Here is a 26,680-nt window from a genome sequence, read left to right as displayed (position 1 = left end):
TTATTACATTTAGTTGCCTTCGAAAATTTTAAAATATGGGGAAGTTAACGTTAATTTTTACTGTTAGTAAAGTGCCTTGTAATTTGATATTCTTTGCAATCCTTGCTCCATTAGAATGTTTTATAATTCTTGTCGATAACTACTAAACCATGATAGAAATCTTCAATGCGATATCTCATTTTTCATAGTTATAAGATCTTGATGGATTGAACACAAGATTTTGAAGTGTTGTTCAGAACTGGACTTAAGTACATTTCTTTTAACTAAATTAAGAAAATCTGTTCATATCGCAGCCGCGTTTAATACGAAGACGCGTTCCCTGTTTATCAGGAAGATTAATATCATCTTCATCCAGTCTGTTCTTGAAGCTCTTCCATGACTCAACGAAGAGAGGAAAATGAAGGAAAGAGCAAGAAAACATTTGGGACTAGAAGCTGAAGGTAGTGTAGAAGCAGGTCGAAGCTGTTAATATCCACATGAGAGGCGTTCTCGCTGAGCAGACGACAGCTTGATTGATTTCTCGCGCTTCAGCACGTGAAGTGTAATAATGATGCCCTTCACGTGCTCTGCTGTTGTCAATTACAACACCGCGTGCATTAGAGCGAAAACTTCAGCGCTGCGTCGTTTCATAGTTCAAAAAGGCTTTTCTGACAGCCGTAGCAACCGTCAGCAGACCATCGCCTCCTCTCTCTGCCAGTAAAAGCGTTCCACTGTAGTTCTGTTTACTCCAAGTTTTTTTTTTTTGATTATTATTACTGCTGAAAGTTTCTTTTAATATTGTTACTTCAGATGTGCAAGCGATTAAAGAAATAATAAGACTTAATTATTTACTGAATAAAGTACGTGGATGGTTATCTTACTCTCTATAGAAATTCATCGCTCAGTGAAGACAATCATAATACAGGTTGTTCATCTTTCTCTTTATTCTGTAAAACCATGTTAAATATTCGATCAGTATTAAGACTCTATTTGCAAGGAAAGAACTTGGGTTCAACCATGTCTGGAAGGATGGAACTATACAATGAAACAGATCAAAATGTCTAAGAGCATAGCTATATTGCCGCATCTGCCAGATATTACTGTATACAAAAATGACTATTGAACTAGAAAAAAAAAGGCAATAATTTGATCGGCTGCATATTTTACAGATAATAGCCGCCGGGATCATTTCTCTTTTTATTAATAAAATTAGATGAAAATAAATGTAGAATAAAATTATCTATCAAATGATGTTTGATAAAGAAAACTGATTTTGAAACTAAGTGGACAAAATGATAAATTGCTAAGCCTATTATATGTATATCAAACAGAACGCCATAAATGATAACGATAGATCTATTGAGATAAATCAGGTTAAATGATTTTAGCTGTGCTAATGAAGAGAGAGAGAGATTTAGTACATTTGATCAAATTTCAGTACCTTGAGGGTTTTTGAAACGTTCTAAGTGACTTGGATTTCTTCATGGCCAGTGATCTAATAGTTTCTATCTTCAAAAACCTTATGCATTGAGTATACGTAATTTGGTTTCTTAAATTATTTAATGTTGCATATAGAAACATGGGTAGAATGTTTTTTAAATACCGTTCTTTCTGAAAGTTAACATTGTTAGAATTCTAGTTTATTGCTCGGTTGTTGACGCTAACCAAACTGAAGTATAACACAAAGTAAGAGAAGCAGCCAAAGCACTTCGAAAATATGATTCGAACATAGTTGACAGCTATCAATTTATTCTGACATATGGCCGGTTGTATGACGGTACAAGTGGCCCAAGGTGAAATTTCTGTTGCCTTTGAGTGCACTTTATAGTTCGTGCTGCTTTCATTGCGAAATGCAGTTACAAATCTTGAATGTATGTGATGGTTATAACAGAGTAATATCACAATAGCTTGCGAAGCGATGCTTAGCATTCTAATTATCACTTGTGTGTTGGGTAATAACTGCAGTCAGTAGACAATTTGTAAAATTACTAAGATTGAGAATATCCCATCGTTCTCTTCTCTTGAAAATTTCTGGTATCGAGAGTAATTTTATGCGACATATCTAAATGAAAAAGGCTGTTTCCTATTTGCATTATAACAGCAGTGATATTAATATGTTCTATTTAATTTCTTTACTTCTATAAAAATTACAATGGAATCTAGAATATTTGCAAAACAACAATTTTGATTCCTAAGAATGAAAAAAGAAAAGTATTATTTTACTTAACAGGATTTTTTTTATCGTAACACATATTGAAATTATGACCCTCAGACCTCTCCTACTAGACTAAAATTTTAAAACAAAATAGGGAATTAAGGTGCAGAGCGTGAACTCTTATAATGTTTCAGTGCAAAAAGGATTCCATAAACCTCGAATATTTAGAAATAAATCTTCGTCACTTGTTAATCTCTTAATCAAATTTAGTATCTTAAACCTTTGGCAGTCAACTCTTAATTATATGGAAAGCGAAACGTGCTTCACGTCAAAGAATTTTGCTCTCTCAAGAAGCCAATATTTCCTTTATCAATAAACAGTTCGATGGAGGCTGCAGATCGTACGAAGGGGTATTTCGTCATGCAGCAGGATCATCGATAACAGCCGGAAAGTGGTATGGCACGTACAATTTACGCCACGCATATTTTTAAACATTCTTGTGCAATTCGAACGCCTTTGGACTTAAAATAGATTATACATGAATACGATGCATAATAATGAATAATATTGATGGCATAAAAGTGTGCAGTTACTCTTATGATGGCTCTTCACGTTCTGTTTTGGACAGCAACGTAAAAGTACTTCTTGTTCTGTTTTACCGTTTTTAAATAAAAGCAAAGGATTGAATCACTCGCCGAGTAATGTCTTTCATATGATTTGGCTTCATTTTAAACACTAATAAAATTACAGGCCATTATTTTTGAAATATTAAACAAATTTTTACTCACCAATATTAGGATCAAAACTTAGTGCGCTCGTTTTCATAGTCAGACTGCACAGAATTACGAGGTGGTAGATCTAACGGAGCTAATTCATATTGCAAAGAACATAGTTATACAGAAATATGCCTCTAGGGCACGAGAAATCTTTATAAATAAAAGTTAAATTGTGTTATCCGAACAACTTTCATAAATAAAAGTTGGCCGGCGAGAACACATTCAGTTATACTGACTTCATCGCTTTAAATTGCCTCCTCCGTATTTCTAGTCAACCCAACCCAGCTTAAGAGTATGAGGTAACATGAGATTCTAAAGATATATTTCTGAAATACATCTAAATCAAAAGGTAACAATATCCGGGGCATGTCTTTGCTCATTTATTTCTTTTTACTACTTCTGTTTGTTTTTGTTTCGCTCACTGTTGAAAATTTTGTTTAAAAATCCCTTCTTTTTTCATTTCTTTATTAATTTTGATTATAATCATATACATCGTTCAGGAAGTATATGATGTAACAGCAACCTGGGAGTAAAATAAGCCAAGATTATACACCTCTGCCACGTGTAATATCTTAAACAGCTAATGAAAAATGAATTTAAAATATTAAAGTAGTTATTGAAATTCAAAGTGCGTATTTTTTCTCCTACTAATACCGTATCTAACATAGCTGAAAGGATTGTCTTATCGCCTTATATCGAAAATACTAGACTTTTAAATTAAAGACTGAAACTGAAATCTTCTTAATAAGAAAACGACTTTACCCTGGTCTCTCGGACCATTTATAAAAAAACCTTTCTTCAAGTAGGATTAAGTTAACTAACGCAATCCAGGCGTGAATCGTTGTCCCACTAGAACACTAGTGGGACAACGTTTCACTGTAGCTGAAGAACAAGCGAAATAAATAGCATGAAAATGAAATGTATTTATGATAATATCACTTGCACAAGGTTAAAAATCTGAAACACATTATTATGAGCTGGTCGAATATTAGATAATCAGCTAAAATGATCATTTGATGCTTCAGTAATAATTTAGTTCAGTAGTTTGCAGTAGGCAACTGAAAGATATTTTAGTAACATTTTAATCTTCAGTGAGAACAAAAAACTGAAGAATATTAAAATTATGGTATTCTATTTTCTGTTTTGTTTTTAAATTCTTGTAACCGTTAGTGACTTTGTCCACTGAACGTTATACGTGGTATTTCTTTCGAAGTATATTCAAGGCTTCGTTATATCGAAGGGCCATATACACTGCACATTAAATAGGGAATTTAATATTCGATACCGAAGAGAATTCAAAAGAAGAATCACCCGTTCAAAAGTACACGGTCAGCTCCACAAATTAAACGAATAAATGTGGAAATTGCATAATGTACTAGAAAGATATTTCATATGATGCCTCATTGAATATCGATAGGCTAACATTTGCTGTTAAGACTATGTGCTCTGCGTTTAGGAGTACGGGATAATTTCAATGGGGTCTTAAACTTCCAAGTATCCGAAATGAACCTTCGGTGAATAAAAAAATGGAACAAAATTACTTCGAATTATATTTTGCAAATACACAGAAATAGAGCACGCGTTAAATGAAACGTTTCTAAAGGCAACGCGTTTATTTTTTTTACGCTTTTTGTGTATTTATAAATATTTCTCAGGGAATGGTTTTTACCTGGGGATACGTTTTTCCTAGATAATACTTAGGAAAAATTCTTTTTCTCTTGGAAAAGGTGCAAGATTAACTCAATGGTGAGAGTCGAGTCAGTTTGGTTTTTTTGCTTCTGCTGACTTTATGGAGAAAGAATATCGAACTTTGCACTTTAGGCGAGTTTGATTCCTTTTGTAGTAAGGAGGGAATTGTTGTGAGCACTTTTGATTTGAAGGTGATTAGTCGGTCTCATATAGAGGTGACGGTATTTTCGCACAGAAACTAATGGGTTTCATATCGAAAAAAAAACAGCATGAACTTCAGTCTTTGTTGTAATCTGATTTTTGATATAACCGAAATAATAATGAATTAGTTAGCATTTATATAAATATCCAATTTCTATTAAGCCAGACTGGCAGATAATTAATACTACTATAAATGTCGAGGGACCTTTGAGCGCGCAGCACACAAATTATTCCCATCCTCTTCATAGTAAATTATTTGTGATGTAAATTCAACTCGAACATAACATTTAGAAGTAGCACGCTAAACGTTGCTACTAAAAAGAAATCTAGTTGCCATGGAAGTAATACGTTAAGGTCTTCCACATATGTTCATCGCAATGTCTTAACCTAACTTCTACACTGATGTTAAAGTGTCTGGAAATAAGATTTTCTCTTAATTAGAAGTACTTCTTTCCCTCTGAGTTTTACAAGAAGAAAGTGCATTGTATACACGCGGAAAATTTTGTATTTTGTTCCTATTAAAAACTGCAGGAAAATTATTACGAAAGTGTTTCTCTTCCAAGTTTATCTTGCAATTCTTTCTCGTGACATACACGTTTCTATTTTTCTGAGTTAAATATTTTCAACATGCTCAGTAATTAGTGGTACTATTTTTAGATCCGGTAAGATGTTCTCAGTGAAACGAAATTCAGGTTAACATGAAAACCGAGGTAGTCGCTTTTGATGTATGTTCTAACTGCAATCAGGCGTATTTTCTCATCGAATAGTTCCTGCTTAACTACGCAGCGATATTAACCTCCTCTTGCCCCGCAGATATAACCGGGATGAAGCATCCATCTTCCAACGAGATACCGGTCTCACAAGTTCCTTATTAGCCACATCGTCCAAATCGATACACATACTTTGATGAGACTTCCGTCTTGCTCTCCAAGGATAATTACATCCTCCTATGCTACTCCCTTTTCATTCATATGGTGTAGGTATTTCCAGATGTTTTTCACAAAGCTATCGCCATATTTCTCTCACCCATGAAGCAAATATTCAGCTATTCTTGGGATTCTATACCGAGAAGTGTAAGATGTGGCTTCTTCTCCGTTATATACATTATTTGGAAACTCTTGTCTCACCTACCTGAGGTCAGCCGTTAATAAAATTAAGTTCAACAACTTGAGCAATCTGTGTTTAAAATTTTCACAATTGTATAATTCGATTGTGAAGATGGCGCACAATCTGTGGATTTATACCAATGGCTAAAACGACATAATGGTTAGCAGCACATTACAGTGATTAATATATACACAGTTGTGTGTTTCAAATACTTTTATTTTTATAAATCCAAGTTCAAAATCGGAAAATAATAACCCTCGAGTTTTTCTAATATTCTTAGAAGTTTAACTTCTCATGCCCATGCATTTTATCGCAATGTGTGCTGGCATATTTTGTCGGTCTTATTAGCCAAGTAGATATAATGAGATATCATGTACTCTTTGTCATCCGGTATCTTGGTTCGAATTTCATCAAGACATCGACGTTTTTTTTTTTTAACGGGAGGACCATTTCATCGTCTGAGACCATCGGAGATTACTGTAGGCTTGTAAACGTTTCATGTTTGGACTCTCGTATAATGTTAAAGGATTTTCTGACCCTTAACCCACCCACAGTACTAATATGCTGTGCATTTACATTCTATGTATAGATGAGATTGGCCCAAGAACACGTCCACGTGAATCCCAATATAAATATTTCTGTAATGATTTTTTTGGTGCATAGAGTCATATTAGTCAACTTCGATGCTGAATAAGGAGACATCATATGGAAGTGGACTCAACTATTTTCATTTCACCCCATTAGACGAGTGTTATCTACATTTCAACTGTTGTATTTTCTTCTTTTAGTATACTCATGAAGTAATTCACTCCTTAGTTGCTCCTTTCAAATCTGCCACTGTAATTTGGGAACAAATACCTGGAGTGTATACCAGCAATATGTAGTTACTTGATATTTAAGCTACCAGCAAACCATATTACTGTTTAAACTATGCTTAATGGAGAGTAACGTAGTAAAAGTTTGTCAGCTTGGTTTTTTCTGAAAGCTGACAAACTGAATCGAGTTAATGGTTTTTTTTAGTTTATGTTTGCTAAAAAAACAGTAAGTTTTGCTGTTTATTAGTAGAGACGAACTAATTATTTCTTTATTATTATTTTTTCTATTTCAAGCACAGAATGGTATCTCCCGTTGTTGTGTGTTGGGGGGAGAGAATAATGAACTCTAAGAGCAAGTTACTTCAACAAACGTACATCTCCTTTCATCCCAATGATTTGGTATTTATTGAACACTTCCTTTTAAGACGCTTTAACTTATTTTTTTCTTTCATTCTTATTTCTTTTCAACAGAGAATAACATATAAAGTCATGCAACTAGCGAAGCTTGCCAACGCTTACTGTACAGAGCCAGGTTGGCAATCAGGTCAGTAAACACACTGATTCGTTCGTTCGTCTGTGTTCGAGAGTAGGATGAGCAACAAACGGATTTCTATCCTAATGGAAGATATTTGGAAGCATTTGGTGGATCAGGATGTACACTAAAAGTTTGGCTCCTTTTTTTACTTCTTTAAAAGTGACATTTGAAGCCTGCAGAGAAACAAGACAGATTACTTTTCTTCTTCTCGTGCAATTTAGTAGCATCTGCCACCTTACGCTGCAATATCGGCTTCGAACGAGCGCACTTTGATTTTTTTTTCTACGAATTCAGTCCAACTTTTCGGTGAGACACGTAACGGCCACCTATTTTTATTCCTTAGATCTTCGCATTTGAAAAAAAAAAATCTGTTCTCTTTTTCTTTAAATAGAGAGGGTGTCTGTATGGCGTGCGCGCTTTTGTTTTCCAATTAATCTTTTCAGGCTGTTTCTTTGTGAACCATTTCGAGCAGGTAAGAAATTAAAGAAAATAACGTGATATGCGTCTGTTTTCAAACTTTATATCTCGAAATAATTCGATGAAGTTGTTCATTGATTATCATGTTTTGAATTTGAGATCACGAAAAATAACAGAAGAACGAGCTAGTCTAAAACACTCGCATTACAACAAAATTAAAAAGATTCATAATTTTTGTATATCTTTATTTATCGGTAATATTTTAACAGGATGCTATCGAAAAATATTGCTCCCATCACAGCCATACTGCACAACTTTGTGTGATAATATTCTGGCTCATTTGTTTTGCGTATTTGGATACTTGTATAATTCTGTAAGGCCTTCACTCTGTACAGGCAGCTCTAGAATTACACTTCAGAGAAAGTATTCAAAGATTCAGATGGATCATTTCTACATCGTTAAACGGCTTTCTTATTTCATTTTATTTCACTATAATACAATGACGCGATTAGTGTAGGTGAAGTTTAGCATTTTAATTTTGTGCTCAAGGATAACACTTAATAAGGGGAAAGCATTTTCATGGTTCAGATGATCTCTCAGGATTCCTTAGCAAGTAGCTGCAGTAGGCGAGGTTCTTTTGATTGACATTGAGTCAAGGACTGCCTTCCAAAAATTCAAAAGAATGAGGTTCACAACTACGAAATTATTCCAGGATTGCGAAGTTCGTGGACTTCCAGAACATCTTAGATGTTTTCCAAACCCTCGTAATTTGTTTCTTTATTTTTCCTTCATAATGAATTGTGGGTTTACTCACGATTTCATCGCCTTAATATGTTTGATTTGAGACGATACAAAATACTGAGCGGTTTGCTCACTTTCACGCTTACTGTGTGTTCTTGATAACTTATCTCGAATACTAATAATAGCGATCTTACATAATCTCGACTAATTGCCAATTGATGCGCCGTGCAAGAAATATCTCATTCACCTACGAATGAATTTGTGACTCTTCCTGCTTCTTCTCAATTACTGAAAAATAACTCTAATCGCAACGTAGAACAGCATTCCTCTAGCAGCAAATTCCCAAAACTTACTTGCTTTCTTGTGATTTCTGAAGCTTGCTTTTTTTGTGATTTCTATCTTGGTATTAAGAAAACATTATCGTTAACTGCTGTTTCTCTCCTTTGTGCTTCTAAGATGAATTCTGGTAGAGAGTTTGTTTTAATATTACGACAAGCAACTATGGCTAAGTGCCATATTGGCTGTCAACTGCGTGTGTTTTGTGGCAAGGGTTTTCTGTTCTGAGGTGATAAAAAATAGGTATTTCAGAGAGAAAATGCTATCAACTCTGTATATGAGACTGCCCAAATAGCCTTTAGTTGCGAAACTATTGTAAACTTTCCTAAATATAAATTTAAACACAGAACTTTTCAATCAAAGAACGTGATTTAATTCAACTGCGCTAGAGGCATTCTGAAAATGAGAAAAATATTAATGTGTGCTTTTGTAATAGCTGTCTAAATATTATTTAGAGTTATAATTGTATCGAAGCCTTTTGAAAAAAAAAGTGTTATCGTCTACTGCGAAGTGTGGTGGTGTTGCTCATCCATCCTGTCACAAAACGAAAACGGCCTTTGATAATTTGCCCTATACAGAGTAGCCCGATTCTCTGTTTCTGTTATAAAAAATATGCTATTATAATGTCGCATAATACAAATAAAAAACAATTAGTGATTCCATTTATTAATCAAATATTGTGGTTAGGTGTATATTCACAATTAAGTAGTTTCTCTGTAGTTCAACGGATTTTTAAAATTAAAAAAAAAATCAGCATATTGAAATCTCTTCTGCTTTTTTAATAATAATAATAATAATAATACTTGTTTATCAGAACGGTATTTATAAAGCATTTCATTGTATTTAAAGCGTTTTTAATATAATTTCCCTTAAAATCCGACGTTTCGCATTAATAAAGAGCCCCTTAGTTTTTCATATAAAGTACGCAACGTGTCTGCTGTTGACAACAGTGAAGTTTAACCGGAGTTCGTGACGGTACACGAAGATATATATCTTCCTGCACTTCACTCGCTACTCAAGTTCGTAAGAACAGTGCGTGAGACGAAGAGAAGATTCATGACGCAACCATGCATTACAAGAAGTTATTAGGGAATCAACCTCAAAAACAACAACGCCACTGTGTGTGTGTGTTCGATGGGCTGTTTTTCATTCCCATCTCCGTTGATCGAACAACGGAGTAGAAAACTCCTCAGAAAGAAAACGTTTGTAGTTCACGCACTGAAGATTTTGTTAATGATGAGATTTCAAACACGTGCCTGAAGGAGCATATTTCATATTAACACGCGCATAGAAAATTTAATAATGCCATTCGTAATATCTGCAATTAGACTACACAATTATGCCAGCTAGAAATCTAAATGGAAAGATGATTAAATCCACTTACAACATACTTCGGTAAGTCATTATGGAATAACTTCGGCCTCCAATTTTCCTTTAATATGAACTATCACTGACGACAACAGTGAACGTGCATGCATGGTTGGTTGTAGTTTTGCATTGGTCTAAGTTATGGTATCAGCATTATCTCCGTTACCTCCGAGTGTTTCGATGTATTCACTAACCCTATCAGTACATTTGGTAAGAATAGTTTCATGCCGACTACCTTTTAATTTGTAAAACTCCATCAGCTGTGTCATACCTTCGTTCTAATATGTACAAATATTGATTTCAGTACCTCAAAGTTGCCTGCTTGGAGAGTTATCTGTTCGTCTACGAGCCACGCATTTCGTGGTGCTTTCTTAAGAATATTTGCTTTGAAGTGGCGACGGGAATGGCGCATAGATTAGTTTTTTTTTTTTTTAACCTTCACACGTTCAGTAGTAGTAGCAAGGATTGCTATCTAACAATACTTTCCGTTACTAACACACAAGAAATAGAAAAATTAAAATGCCATTTTCACCTTTAAACACGTTCCGCAAATTTTCAACTCAAGGTCAACTGATTAGCATCACTTCAGGCTTTTTAGGAAATTTGAATAGTAATAATGAAATGAAACTGATGTATTTCTAATTACATCTTATCATGGTTTGAGTCAAGTTTTCAAAATCAGTTGTTTACTAAATGACTAACAGACATGAAATATTAATTCCAAATAAGAAAAAAATCCTCACAAAGAACTATTTACGAGTACTTTTAATTGTACGAAGGATAAATGAAATGTATATTCCTATTCTGCTGAAAATTTGATTTGTTTACAAGTTTGTGATTTTTCAGGAAATGCAAAAATTGTTTTACACTTCCTAATTAAATTAAACACTTATCCACCTTCATTCAACCTAAGTTGAAATATATGATGCACATTGGTGTCCAAAAGCTAAGGAAGAACTACATTTTTACCTGTATATAAAACAATTTTCATGCCAAATGTGGACATAAATTTATTTGCCAACATTCTAGTAAATTATATTACAGAAAAATGTGTTATAAAATTCGACAAATTGCAATACGTTTTTGGCAAAAGTTATAAATTTCCTATGGACGTAGTTAAGGAACTAATGTACAATGCCTACAGAAAACTATGAAGAGAGATATTTCAGTATGGAATATGTCCATCCCGAACTGCGATGCATTTCCAATTATGTCGTACCATGCTTGGCATCAAGTGATTCAGGAGTTTCCTTGTTTGTTTTCTGGAGGGGTCATTTCGAGCAGCGATACGTCTCTCTATTACGTCCCAAATGTTATCCAAAAAATGAATTCTTCTCTTAAAGCAGTGGATCTTAACCTTTTTAGTGATCGGCATCCCCTTGAATCTAAAAATAAGTTCTCGCACCCACTTGAAAAATGTGTTTCTATTTCTTTATTTAGGATATAAATAAACACATACATTTACATATACTTAAAGTATCTCAATTTTTAATGGCTATGTTGTTGTTTGTTTATTCATAATAATACTTTTGAAGCGAGGCTCCTTTTTTGAAAGAGCCACGCGTAAGTCATCACTTGGATTTAAGCGATTTCTGGCTTTTGTTTTTATGTGTAAAAGTGATGAAAATCCCATTTCACACAGGCAGGTGGTGGCAAATGGTAAAAGTGTCTGCAATGCTGCTTTTGCCAGCTGTGGATAAGGTTCTAACTGTGTACACCAGAATTCTTCTAAGTTCAGTTTTTCAAATTCCATTTGAATACGTGCGTTGGCTCGTATTTCAATAAGATCGTTTTTTATTAAATAGCTGTTGTCCATTGAATCTGGGTCAAAATTTAGAAACTTCTCTTGCACTCCTGGAAATGCTTTCTCACAACCCCAGGGTTGCACACACCCCAGGTTAAGAACCACTGGCCTAAAGCACCAATGAACAATCGAACATGAAGAAATTTGTTATATCGTTCACCGGTCATAGTCCCTTTTGTCCAGCACTGTAGCTCGGTGCATTCATTAAGCATAATGCCTCCCCACACCATGACTCCAGCACCGTCGTAGCTATCCCTTTCAAGAACGTTCTCGCAATACTAAGCAGCATCATTTTCACGCGAAATCAAATGTCGCCTAGAGTCGGAGGAAAGACTAAAATGACCCCTTGAAAGAGTGCGCTTACCCGTTAGTGTCTTGTCCAATTTTTATGGATATGTCATCAGTGAAAACGTGCTCTACAATGAGCTGTGGATAAAGAAGGACGCAGGCATCTTGCCACAGTTGGTCGAAATATCCGGGTACCTGGGCTTGAATGGAACCAAATTGTAAGCTGACCTGCCGTTGTTCGTCGATTACGTTCTGCTGTTATAACCAAAAGTTTGTCTTCCTGTTCGGTGGCAGAGTGAGAGTCACCTCTTAGTAAACGTCTGGAATATATACCATTGGTTTGAAACTATATGTGAGATTCCAAACTCTCTGGCAATATCAGTAATTCTGCGGCAGCCTTCAAGCTTTTCAATAATTCTTTCCCGCCCGGCATAATCCAGATCATCAGTTCTCAACCGGTGGTACGCGTATCCCCGGGGTTACGTGCTGGTCTGTTCAAAGGTACACGAAAAATAATCAGTAATGGCGGAAAAAGAAGTAAACTAAATAAAATGCAAAACGTTAGTTCTGGAACAATAAATGTCAGTATTTATAAACAGCTATTTTAAAAACAAGGGGTACAATTTATAGAAATGGGTTTAAAAGGAGTGCACAAGAGGAAAAAGGTTGGGAACTACTGATCTAGATGATGTATTCGAGACATTGCAAGACATCCAAGTTTGCAATTTTATTCCTTCGCTAAAAGAACTTCTTTCAAAAACAATTTGCTTATCGCAGCCTTTTGATGTTTATCCTGTTTAGTGTTACCATGTGACCCTTTGGCGTGCGATTCGAAAATCTGAATGTGTACGCGCTTTCTACTCGCTCGAAACGTCAGTGATATAAATTGGCACAGGAGGATTCTTTGCGGTTTTAATTTTCAGAAATAGTGTTCGTTCTTAGGTTTTGGATACCAGTGTACTACTAATCATTTACCAACCATGACCTCCGTGGTTGGTAAATGATTCCTGGTCCCGCAGGTATTTGCAAACGTAAATAGTTTTATGTTTTTATTTTTAACACAAACATTTGTCAATTCATCAAATTATATGATTGGCTTCGATTCATTGATACTTTTTAAAATAAAAGCGTCACATTAAACTCAACCAAAATCTTCATTCCCCCCCTCTCTCTCTCTCACACACACACGCACGCACGCAAGTTACACTGAAAGTTTACATCACTATTCCTCCTTAAACACCCTGTACATCAACGAGTGGGAGTGTGGATATACACATATATATATATGCTGAAGTTGAAAGTAATCAGCAGTAGTGTTGTTTAGAACATTCTTTAGAAATCTCGACTGACACTGTGTACAATACAGTAATCAGCTGAGCCGAACTTTCCCCGTAAGTTATTCACTCGAGCAGAGTTTATTCCGATTGCTTTCGTTTATCTACAAACTCTTTGTTGTTCTCAAAGTGAGACGATTTTTGTCGAAAAACTTTTCTTGAAAAGCAATTTGACACAATGGCCATAATACGATCGTGATTCGTCTTTACCTTCGCTCCTTTGTGCAATTTACGCAGCTTCGTTACTCCTCCTGACCTGCAGATATGGCTGACTGCAGTATATTACAGCGCAAACCACTTTTCATATATCTGCGAGCCGTCGCCCATCTGTCGCAGATGAGTTTTCGTTCTAATTTTTTCTTGTAGGGACAGAGGCTTTTATTACTCTTCGTCTAATCCGAAAACTGATTAGACGAAAAGCAATAAAACCAACAAAAGAAACATCAGTTGATAATTTAGTGATATATTTAGAAATAACTCGTATTCGAGTTGGTTGCCCAATTTTGTAGGTATAATAACATTATACCTACAAAATTATCATGTAATGTACATGATAATTATGTAAATTATGGATTTTTAAATATCTGATCTTGAGAATCAGTGATTCTCAAGATCACGATTTTAGGATCGCAGAAATAAATTATATGAAAAAGGTCGAGAAACCAAATGAGAAACAGCCAGCCTTTTAGGAATATTAGAAGTGTATTGAGAAACAAAACTAAAAGGCCTATGAATGACTTATCTCTTACTGATTACGAATTAATTCTCCGTGAAGGTCTTCGATTGCAGAGTAGTGAATATCTACTGATTATCTATCATCGCTAATCAGGGCATGTGTAGAAACATGGGAGGGTTCAAGTACGTGCACAGGATGTCTTCACTTAAACCAAACGCGATGAAATGTGCAAACCTCAACAAAGAAAAACTACATATAAAGAAAAAAATCTCAACATTCGCTGATTTTTCCTTCGTCTTTTGCAAATTATTCTTGCATCTCAATGAAAAAAAAAAGATCCCAAAACAGGAAACGAAATTTTGTCGTATATATAAGAAATCGTCGTCTCTTTTCAGAAATTGAAGAATACCGGAAAAAAATTCTGGACAATTGGCAAATTTAAGTATTCAGACAGCTTGCAAAACAAATGCAACTGTGAGAAAATTCTCTAATTTTTGAACCTGAAAGAATGTAGTAATTCCACCTTTTAGCCTACATATAAGCCTTCATATTCTACTGTAAAAAATCAGCTTCAAGTTACTTAATGCTGCAGAAAGTGACTCATTCTGAAATTTTGAATCATCTGATTAGTAGGCCTAGAAGATCCAAATCTTGCACATAAAATTTCCTACGTTCATTTTCATTCTTCATATCTTATTTCAGTAAATGTTTATCAGTAAGTTTTTGAAATTGCTACTACCGCTATCAAAGATCTTAAGCAAATGAAGCAATACAATCAAGAACTTTCAGTATAACTTGCATGTGCGTGTGTGTGTGAGAGAGAGGGATGAAGTTTGGTTGAGTTTAATGTAAACACAACCAAAATATTCATACATTTTTTGTGAGTAAACAGTTCATTTAAACGTGTGTCCAATCGTCAATGGATGCGGAGATACATCTATTTGAAAAATCTTTTACGAGAGATATTAAAGAACAGTAAATAGTTATTGTTCGAATTTGACTGCTTGAATGATACAAAACACAAATCATTGGCAAATACTGTAATTTACTGTTCATAATAAATGTTCGAAAATTCCACCACCGAACTCGATGCACTTGCGACTCAACTCTTGTGGTTCTTTTATGAGGGCAGCATTATAATTGATGCGAGCTATCAACTCATCTCTTTTATTTACCTTTTCTTTGTATACTTCGCTTTTGATACATCCCCACAAATCAAAATCTAAGGGAGTGAGGTCTTCGAGACCTTCGTAGCTAATGAACGGGACCACCGCGGCCAATCCAATCCATCGTTCAGGAAAAGTTCCATTTAGTCACCTAATTGCTAAAATGTGTAGGAGATACGTCGTGCGGAAAGAACATCCTATTCCTTGTAATCAAGGGAACATCCTCCAATGATAGTAGAAGTTTCTTTTGCTGAAATTGTAGATAAATAGGCCCTGTTAGATGATTTGGTAGCACAACAGGCACAGTCAAGTGATTGTCGATCATACCCACATCATGTTTACAGAGAAGCGATGTTGGAAATTTGTTTCTACAGCGGTGTGGATTCTCGTCGGACCACCGATGGGTATTGCTGATACCATCACAGGTGAAAGTAGCTTCATCGCTGAACATTATTAATGGAATTAATTAGGATTAGCCTTTACTCGCCCACAAAATTCCAATCGCCTACTTTCATCACAAGGGTGTTGCACTCGCTGTATGTGAAATGGATACGAAACTTGCTCACTTAATATTCACCATACCCTTGTATATGAAATACCGATAAGTGCAGAAATTATCCATGCTTGTAGCAGGAGTACGTTTTCACGTTCGGAAGAAATATGACTGCTGGAAACCGTCTCACACAGTTTGTTATAAATACTCTTGAATCCGGTACTCTGCAGTAAGGAAACCACCGATGGCATTCTCTGCAAGCAGCAAACAGACACTTCCATTACAAAAACCGTAAACGAACATCACATCATACCACATCAGCATGTGTAAAGACGTGCAGCATTCTTAACACTTCACACACGAAATTGAGAAACTGCTTCTTGAGCACATCTGATTCAGAGGGCTGCGAGCTCATCGCAACTGTACGTGCTAGTTTCAAAAAGCTGTATCTCCGCATCTATTGACAAATGGACACATGTTCGTATTAATTTTTTACTCAGAAGTATTAATCCCACCAAAATATTCACTATTTACTATTCCCCTGAAACACACTATATGCCATTTACTAATAACAAATAGTGATCGAGAATTCTGCAAACGCCACATTAAATTATTAGCCAACTTTAATTACAGATTTTAAACAAAAGTATGGTTACCGCGTTTTTCGAGATTTCTTTTATTGGATCAGACTTTTTTTTTAACGAATAATTTTCAACTATGTTTCGTTAATTTTGTGCCTGGTTGGCCGAGTGACTCTCATTCCCACTCTCCAACTAACAGACCGCGGGTTCAAAGCCCACTATGGACATGGATGTATGCGATTATCTTTCGGTGGGAGATGAATGTTATGGACGTAGTGAGACCAACACCCCGCTTATTAGAGTCTTGAAAAAGTTTTAGGTTTGGTTTTTAGAGCAGTGTTTCTCGACTATGTAAAAAAACTAATTGAAAAATACAAAAAAAGTATATATATATATATATATATCCTTAGTCTGCCTACAGTACAAAATGTATATAGGTTTGCAAATAACGTTTAGTGAGCGGGAGCAAGTAAAAAAAATTAGATTACTTTGTGGGCATGCAGTGGCGTAGATAGAGTTTTTGCCTCCCCTCTCAATACACACCAAAAATACTGTACTACAAAAAGTCAAAACTACGTACTCGTATAGGGAAATAAATTAAAACTATGTTTATTTTTGAAGTAAAACTTTAATTCCAACATTCTAAAATTTTATTTTTCTTGCATTTTGCGACGATTTTGTGTTAGCAAAATCGTCGATGACATTGTCGAAGTATATTTCATCACTCAGTTGCTGTTCTGTAGACAGTATGGTAAGATTTCTTAAACGCAAAGTGCTGCTCGGAGCGGATTCCCCCGCTCCCCTCTAGCTACGCCACTATCGGCATGTGCACAGTAACTTCACTCAGGTTGCATTTCAGTTAACTCCGCCATTTGGAATCGTTATTAAAATGGTGCGAGCTATTTTAGTTTTTATCGCAATCGGCAATTTTTAGTGGAAAATGATATGCGAAATGTTACACAATTATATTACGCAAGGCAAGTAGCAGATCCCATTTCAGTTATTATAAATTAATCCATTTAAAAGAACATGTTGAACGCATACATTTCAGAATTTAAAATGAAAAATCATTATTGCAGTATGGCTCAGATTTCTTTAAAATCAAATACTTTGCTTTCGTCATAAAAAGTCGAAATATATCATATATACTAGGAAACCTATTAGGATTAAATAATTGATTTCTAAATCAGAATTCAAAGTTGGGCTTTTGAACTTACTGCATCAATTTAGCTTACGTCGGTCAACTTTGGTTGTGACAGATTTTCGGATACTTTTGAAAATTCAATTTTTTTTTTATAAAGGAATATTACACTGACGATTCCTTCAAAGAAAATCCGTGGGTTGTAAACTTAAATCCTTAGCGATAGCCGTAGATGATGACCTTTTTGTGATCTCAAATAGGACGGATATATTATGAGTTAATAACATTCTTTAGTATTAGCGGCTTTCTTATTTCAACAGTCTACACGAAGTGATCTATAATATAATGAAGTAGCGTCAGTGTAATTTATATTTTTACGTTTCCTTTTATTAACTCTGAAAAAATGGATCTAATGTGAATGTCAATCTTTCTGAATGTCAGTCTTTGGATAATGCACACTCGCCAAAGGATGGTCAAAACGTAGAGGAGATGAGTTGGTTGCTATATTTCTGGAAACACTGAAACTGATCTGAAAGTGAAATATCATTGCCAAAGATCAAATGATCTGTTTTTTTTTATCTACATTACGTTTATTCTGAAAAAAAAAATCGTTATTTGTGATAACGGTCCCAAGTGTTGACAATTTTGGGATTAAATAACTAATTAAATTTATTCTTGAAACAGCAAAACCAGAAGTATCCTAACTACGGTGAACACCATCGTGGGGGTTATTCATAATACTCGCATAAATCAAAAAAATAGAGATCGAGTAATATAAAATGCTACTTACATATTTATTATGATATTGATTTCTTGTTCGGATGTTTCACGACAATTGGATTAGATCGTGTTTCTTGAGCACTAACGCATGGCGAGAGGCACTTTTACGCTGGTTATTTGCAGAGAAAATTGGTGGTCTTCCTTCTCTGTTTGTTTGGTAATTTCAGACACATCAATTTCATTTTTCGTCATCAACAGAGTGTAGTTTAGACAAACTTCCGAAAAACAGAACACGATGCAATGAGAAGGATATAGAATGTTAAGGTAGATCGTCATTAGAATATTAACCCAGAAGAAATGTAATGTCCTGTTTATAATAAAAAAAAAACCAACAAAAAAATCAACCTCCATTTTCATAAGTTGTTCAGCCACTATATGTAGAAGTGGTTTCTTTAAAGGGAAAATTAAAGTATTTTTTAAAACGTTTAGATGAAAAAAAAGCATTTTAATTCACACCATTTAAGATTTCACCAGTTTTGTGAGTTCATTAGAGTTTTTCACTCGTAGTGTCATATCTCAGTGCTCTCACGCTAATGTAGAATATAAGAGTACTATCAGAGTAACACGCGCTAAACTTTTTGTTTTAAAAAAAGCAGAAAAACATCATCAACATAGCTTTAAAATAGGACTTTTTTCCCAGCTTGTAGCAATTACCATTGTACAGACTTCACATAGAAAGAGAGAGGAGTAAAATGCATTTCATTTGGTTTGGAATAGATATATAAACTAACTTGTTTTGTGCAATTTTATTCCATAAGAAATCCGAGATGTTTATCATTGTAAGCCAGTTCCTGTCCTAGTTAATCTACCAATTTGTTTTAATGACAGTGTAAACGAAACAGCAGTAAAACGACATAATAGTCAAGTCCGTAATTAAGCCCTCCAACAACTCGCCAGCTACAGGATCAATGTGCAGTTTCCCAGAGCTGACAAACATGTTAGTAGAACGAAGTTTATATAGCAAGGTTTAAAGATTTCTTTTGGTTTCATGCATAATTACCCTTCCAGCAGTCATTACATGTACATTTAAGCTCATAAAAGGGTACTTGAGCGAGAAACACGCCACGCGTTTTATCATCGCGAGAACTCGACAATCAGTTAATCGAAAAGCGTGGTGTAATGCACACACACACGAACTTCTCCAGCTGTAATGTACTGATTCCGGGGTGCATATTTAGCGCTTTCTTCTGACACTCAGTTGCCAGCGTAAAAGGAAGAAAAACGATTTTTAATTATAGTTGTTATAGTTTGATAATAAATCAAGCATCCATTAAGAATAAATTTGGGTCTCCTGGGAGTGTCATGAGGGTTCATTGTTCTTCAGGACACGAGCATCTTAAGAACGCTAGTCCTAATGTAACGCCGCTTTCATAACAGCTTCAGAGGTCTAAACCGATTTATGATCTATCGGGTTAGTTACAGGCATTCTAATAGTTACAGATTACAACATTGAAGAGAGTATAGAGGAATATTCCACTTAAAGCTACTCCATATACTGATGCTTTTTATCGGGTTAATAACTGATCTTACAGGAAGGAAAAAATATAGAAAATACTAAATCGAATGCGTGAATAATCATGACAAAAACAGCTATGTTTATTCACACTTGATTAGCTAATAATGGCAGCAATTTCATCTTATAAACCGACTCTCCATTCATGGGTGTTAAAGAGATTTATTCTCGTCACTCTTTACACACTTATTGTACTCGTAAGTAGGTGCGGATTAAATTTCTTAATTAAAGTACGTAAACTATCCGAAAACGATCTGAAGAAATGACTATAAAATTCCTGAAAAAGCAGGTCTTAACTTGCAAAGATCTTAACAAGAGAACGTGAATTTAACAGAATCCTGCTGAACCCTTAAGAGGATTCAGCAGGATTCTGTTAAATTTATTTTAACGTTTTACATTCTGCGTTACTGTTTGAATTACTTTATTACCTTATATTTACAAGTACATTAAATGAGATTCTCCCATATTGCCTATAGGTAATAAGAAACAATGTAAGGAAAGTATCTTCAGTTCAATGTTGCAAAATCATTCGTACAGAATGATTACCCGTAACAGAATATATGACACTACAAATTATAAAGACAGCAGAATCTCATATATTTATTACATTAAATGAAAAAAAAAAAAAACTCAAGAAACAGTGAAAGAGGTTCACATAAAGCCATGGATAGACATCGGAATACTGATTGTGTGCTTCTCCCTTCATGCATAAAGGATTCTCTCATCAATGAGATACTTCCACGGAGTTTATGACTATACATGTTTGTAACAGAACATTTAATGAACTTCATACCCTTACGAAGTTTCTTTCAGCTCGCTACGGCATATAAACTACATATAGAAGTCCACTTTTAGACTTCTCCAAATAATATTTGGAGACGTCTATAAGTAGTGGTATAAATTATTTTTGATAACATCCGCGCTCTCTATTTCTTCTTATGCTCTTTACGGAACTGTGTTTTTTTTAGTTGCTTTGATATCATTTTTCCTAGTACCCCTCGTATGTTAGAACATGGATAAATTTGTTATAATCATCTTTTCATTCAATAAAAGCCTTATTCTTCGAAACGAAAATTAAGGTGAATTCACGTTATCTACTTAAATACATGACTTTAATTTTGACTTGGCAATATGAAGAATACCGTAGTGAAATGTATTTTTAATTTAGCGTTCGTTGCGAATTATTGAAACCTTTGTTAGAAGCAGTTGTTCATCTCTGTTGCAGTCGAAATGGTCATATTATTTTATTCATGAATCTAAAAAAATAAAACATCATACGAAATGCTTTTTTGAGCAAATCTGAATGATGCTAGAAAATCTCGCATAAAATGAAATTTAAATAAAAGTGATTACGGATTATACACAGAAACACATAATTTTTCCTTTGCGCATGCCGTTACAAGAAGCAAACTCTTTTTGCCATAACTTTACAAAAATGGTGAATTAAACGCGCGATTCTCGAAGGGGGCAAGATTGGCTTTTAACCATCTGAAGAATCGGAGGTTTTCTGGATATTATGATGTCAGAATGAGTTACTGACCTTGTTCAATTTGCGATTTTATTCCGTGAAACTTTGAATTTTATGTTTTAAATGGGACAAGAATGTGCTGACCTATGATACATGAAGACCACCCTGGAAATGAACTAAAAGGCCTTTTACAGCACTCACTTTATTGTAATATATTATTCGATACAATACGAATTAAACTTTATTACTGCTAATACAGATCCTAAAGACAACTGTTGAAAACATTGAGGAAATTAAATCAAGTCAAGCATATAAATTAAGACATGTGAATATGCCACAAAGATATGTATATTAACTATTCATTTGCCGAATGTTGTTAACTGATTTTTGTTCTTATTCAGAGTTCTTTGTGCAAAAAGGCTTCACATAATCTTACGAAAGTTAAGCGTATCTCTTAAAGCATGAAATCCCCTGCAAAAAAGCAAACAACTCCTTACCATTTAGACAATCACCGAGTCTTTCACTTTGTGGTTTGCAGAAAGCAGCCAACTTTTCTCGGAAGATATACCAATGTAGACTCCCATCATCCAACTAGTCAGAAACTTGGTCTCAACAATCGCTGCCATGTTGTTTGCTCAACGGAAGAGCTTTCTTGCAGTCTGGTTGTAATGCAACTAACGCATTACAAAAATAATTGCTGAGACATCCTTCTGAAATCGTAAATCGAATGGCCATTCTACAAGGCGCTGTACTTTAAGAAATTCATCAATCATTTTTCGTTTTTAATGTTAAACTTGCTACTGTTAAGAATTTTTTTATTCAAAGAAGATAAAAGGGAACTCTTGTCTCTTTTTTGTATACACAGAATTCTTTGTTCAGGTAGTTTTGATTACTATGGAGTCCGCGCGGTTAGCCTAGTGGTTTTGCGCTTTGCAACCATATGCCTGGGGAAGGAGTGTCCTGGGTTCGATTCCCGTCGCCGATGTGAGGAGCTTAAGGATCTTTCTTAGCAGGGTTTCCCCCCCAGTTTATCTGGGGTTTTTCATCTCGCAAGCAGACAAACCGGTCCCGTGAACACACGGATCTGCAGCCATAAATACTTAACCCCCCATGAAGGGGCTCAACTCGCCCAAATAGGGACGGTGAAGAAAAGGGAGGAAATTCCACATGAATAAATAAATAAATTACTATGGAAGAAACGTTTCGAGTGTTATCACTATTTTATAAATAGTTACCAACTATTTAAAAAATAAAAAGCGACTTAGTGAACACTAAGTCGCTGTTTATATATGATAGGAATTGCTTAAATTTTGACTAACGTTTAGTGTTAAGTTATAAAATGCAACTTTGTGTGGGAAAAAATCCTACAGAAATTGACATTTTTATCTAACCAACTTAAGTACGTTTCTTCCGATTACCTTCATCCGAGATCCTCATCAATGCAGTCTGTAGGGATGACACTCTTGGTCAGAAGTCAAGACTTTCAGTGGCATTCAGTATGAGAAGTATATATATATATATATATATATATATGGGCTTCTCAACGGAAGGTGATTTAGTGAGTTATTCTGAAAAAAAAAGGGAAAAAAAAAGGACGGCCTGCGAATAAACAATTCACCGACATATTACTCAAACTCATAACATTTGTTGCTTTAGCACAGTCTAAACAACCGACCAGTGCTTGCCTACCCCGTTAGCTACTAAGTAATAAGCAGACAGTTTTGTGCAATTTTTAAAGTAGTCTTTTCTTAATATAATACTTCGAAAGTTTTCGTTTTTAGGCCTATTTCAAGCAATAATAAAATATTTTAGAAGCAATCCAATTGATTCATGACTTTTGGGACAATAATGAGCTCCAAAAGGGATGAAAGGAAGTGACACAATTCGTACAAGATAAAAGAATAAATTATTTTGAATGAGAGATCGATCCTATGGTCTACAGTGTGCAATTTAGTTCGTCACGTTTCTGCCCAGAGCAAATAGACCATTATGCAAATCATTGATAATGTATGTTGTATGGTTTCATGTTAGCAAGGCAGATATTCCACCCCTACCAGGAATTCCTAAAACAACAGTTATGTTCTTGAAAAATGCAGATTTAAATCGTTTTGCCAAGACAAATCGATAAGTTATATGAAAGGCTACTAATCACCTTTTCGGTAGTAAAATGAATTCAGTGATTTATATATTGCACACGATTTCTTGTGACGAAAAATTGCTTATTGTACATTAATATTCTTTGTAGAACAAGGATTAGCTCTCCTTGCTATTAGATAAATCTTCCTAGAGACCAGACACGGAACTTCAAACGCTCCAATAATTAGGATGAGACCATCGCCATGTCACAAGGGCTTATGGCATACATTTCCCATCAGAGATATTCATAAACACCTAAAGTAGGATTGGAACTCATCGATTCAAAGCCATGTTTTCAAAAAGCCTATGGATAATCCCATAAGTTTCTTTTTAAAACACCTTTCAATATTCACAGTATTGAAATGTCCATTTTAGTTTTCATTCAACTTAATTAAATAACGTCTATACCTAAAACAGATATTGACAGAAAAAATAGCTTAGAAATTATTATAGAAGGAGAAAGCCTGGTTTCGTTCCTACCATTCATGTCAATTAGTAGAATTTTTCGATGAAAAAATACAAATGTTTTTACAAATTAAAGTCAAAGAAAAAAATTTATTCATATAATTTTTTATAACAACACGAACTTCATTTTCTTTAAATAGCAGTGAGCCTAAAATATAATGCAACAAATACAACCTGGCATTTTGTTGGGATTTTATTTTTCTCTATCAACTAATCCTGCTAATGTTAAGAAAATTTTAAACAACTGAAACTGATGCCCTTCTCCTTCGTCATACTTAACGCGTAGTGTTCTTAAAAGCCATGTACAGTATCTCATCGGAGAAATCATCACTTTACATCAAATAAGTTCCCAAAAATCGCTTGCAAAAGTGGAAATCTCAAGACAAAGTTGTTTTTCATAAAGAAAACTCCCTAAAACACTCGTTATATGATGTCATTATTTTAATTATGTCATTAAGTGAATGCATGCAAGCAATGTTTGCTACGTTATTGGCTTTCTGCCAACTGTTAAGTGATGAAAATTTGCCAAATTGAGGTGTTCTTCGCACTTCAGTAATTAGTTGAGATTTAAGATCAGGGAATTGAAACTTTATTTTACCCAATGAATTGAATCCCGCAATCCTTGACATTATTACAAAAACAGTTTGGAGGTGTCGGATTATCGAAAAATTAAGTTTTTGATTTTTAAACGTCTATTAGAAATACAGAAATCGATAGCTACGCTACATAAATGAATAATAAAACAATGAGTGTTTTTCAGAAATCCCATTTTCGAAATTTGTTTGATTCTTATGTAAAAATGGTTACTTGTCTAGTTATTAATTTGGAATGCAATGCGAAATACTTTATTATTTATTTATAATTCTTATTACTGAAGAAAAATAAAAAAAAGACATTTTAATTTTATACAATAAATTGTATAAAACTTAAGCAAAGATTATACATAAACTAAACAAGAGGTAAATGCAAATAAATTGTTCTGCGCTGGTAGTGTGCTGAAATATACTTTTGTTCTTCTTTTTTAATTATGAAAATATCTTTCAGGGAAAAATCATATTTATCTAAACCTTACATTACGAAAAAGCAGAGTTCCTTTTTGTTCCAATGTTTTGTTATTCCAGTCTCATTTAAGACACCTACCAGTTAAAAGCGTGACTCCAAGCGGAAGTTGGATTCTAATCCAGAATGTTTGAAAACAATAGTATGCAATTTACCAACTGGGTTACAGACAGTTGACGTTTGCCAGACTGTACCGTTTGTTGTCATGGAAACATTACGTTACAATCGCAGTAGTTCCATGTGCCCCCCAATGCTCAAATAAATGAAAGCATTTTATTTAGAGAGAAGAAATCCTGGTTTTGCGATGCATGTCCTGACAACACATTATCTTATATTCAAGGAGGATTCTCAGTCAGGTACCCACTGACTGATATACAAGAATTCTGTGCCTAAAACAGCGCAGTGATTAATGGCGTTCATTTTATTGGCTGATTTTTGAAAGAACACTATAGTTTACACATTCAGCCCAACAAAATGAATATCGAGAAAGCAATTTTTTGTTTTTCATCTATACACCAATTCTTACTGCAATTAATGTGTATTATTTAATCTATTGACAGTGTCTCCTCAACCTTAGATTGTTTGCAACAACACCAAATACCCATTTCTTCCTTTTAAAAGAAAGTTTTAAAAGAAAAAAATTAATTTCCAATTTTTCTCTGTAGGACTTCTGCCAAGGAGCCTTTGCCAAACAAGAATTACCTTACTCAGAACACTATTACAATCCGCTGGTGAATGTCAAAACAACGAACGCAAACCATTACATTTTGCGACATATGCCATGGAGTAGAAACGTGCAGTGACAGGGTCGTTAATATATATCACAAGGTAAGAGAGCATGTCGAATAAATAACTTAAAATCTTGCAATACTGTTGTGAATAAAATTCATTTTGCTTGATAAATAATAATAATTAATTATAAATAATAATTATACCTACCAAAACTAATTTTTGTAGCAGAGGAACATACACTACATTTTTGTACACTGAGAAGCATACCAGCTCTATACAGTATTTAATGTAACTAAATGTGTTAAATGTGGGAAAATTGTAATTACACATTCAGAAAGACTATACTTGTATATTTATAGTTGCATGGATGAGCCAAAGAATATATTTACTTCAAATAACTAAGTTTTTCGCGTTATTGAACCAATTAATGAACCAAGCTCAGAATGAAGGCAGTTTTCAGATATATAATAAAAATAGATATATTTTATTATATATCTATCTTTATTATAGATCTATTATCAAGAAAGCTATAGGTATTTAGCTATAGCCTTCTTGATAATTCAAAGCAATCCTATATATCGTCTGTAAAGACTTCAGATAACTAATATGTAAATGAAAATACAGTTATTGAAATTCCATGAGTAGGCAAATTGGTTGCTCAGATAACTTTTCTCTGAAGCCCCGAAGTCGCTATTCATAGTAGAAGCTATTGGAAATAAGCTTCGTTAGTATTAGTAAGAATATCTTTGCATTAATCAAAACACCGCGTTGCGATAGAACTTGATTTAACTGGAGGGCTTTACTGGAAAATCGAACAGAACACTTTAAAGGAACATTTGCATCTGCTGCACAAAAGGATTTGGATTGAATACTTTTCTAGGCCTTAGGTACTAAAGCCTTCATATGTAACTGGTCGACAGTAGAT

General features: G+C 34.5%; 1 long non-coding RNA gene across 1 annotated transcript in view; it reads left to right on the top strand.

The window, feature by feature from the left end:
- LOC150094483 (uncharacterized) overlaps positions 1 to 26,680 on the top strand; it is a 550,669-nt gene that overhangs the window by 318,508 nt on the left and 205,481 nt on the right. Inside the window, exon 7 of the long non-coding RNA XR_016550261.1 lies at positions 25,689 to 25,851. This is a non-coding gene — a long non-coding RNA (uncharacterized LOC150094483). The remainder of the gene's footprint in view (positions 1 to 25,688; positions 25,852 to 26,680) is intronic.

This window comes from Typopeltis vanoorti, chromosome 22, assembly GCF_054136105.1.
Source record: "Typopeltis vanoorti isolate ZY-2024b chromosome 22, IOZ_Tvanoo_1.0, whole genome shotgun sequence".
Classification (NCBI taxonomy): domain Eukaryota; kingdom Metazoa; phylum Arthropoda; class Arachnida; order Uropygi; family Thelyphonidae; genus Typopeltis; species Typopeltis vanoorti.
This window is presented reverse-complemented; position numbering and strand designations above follow the sequence as displayed.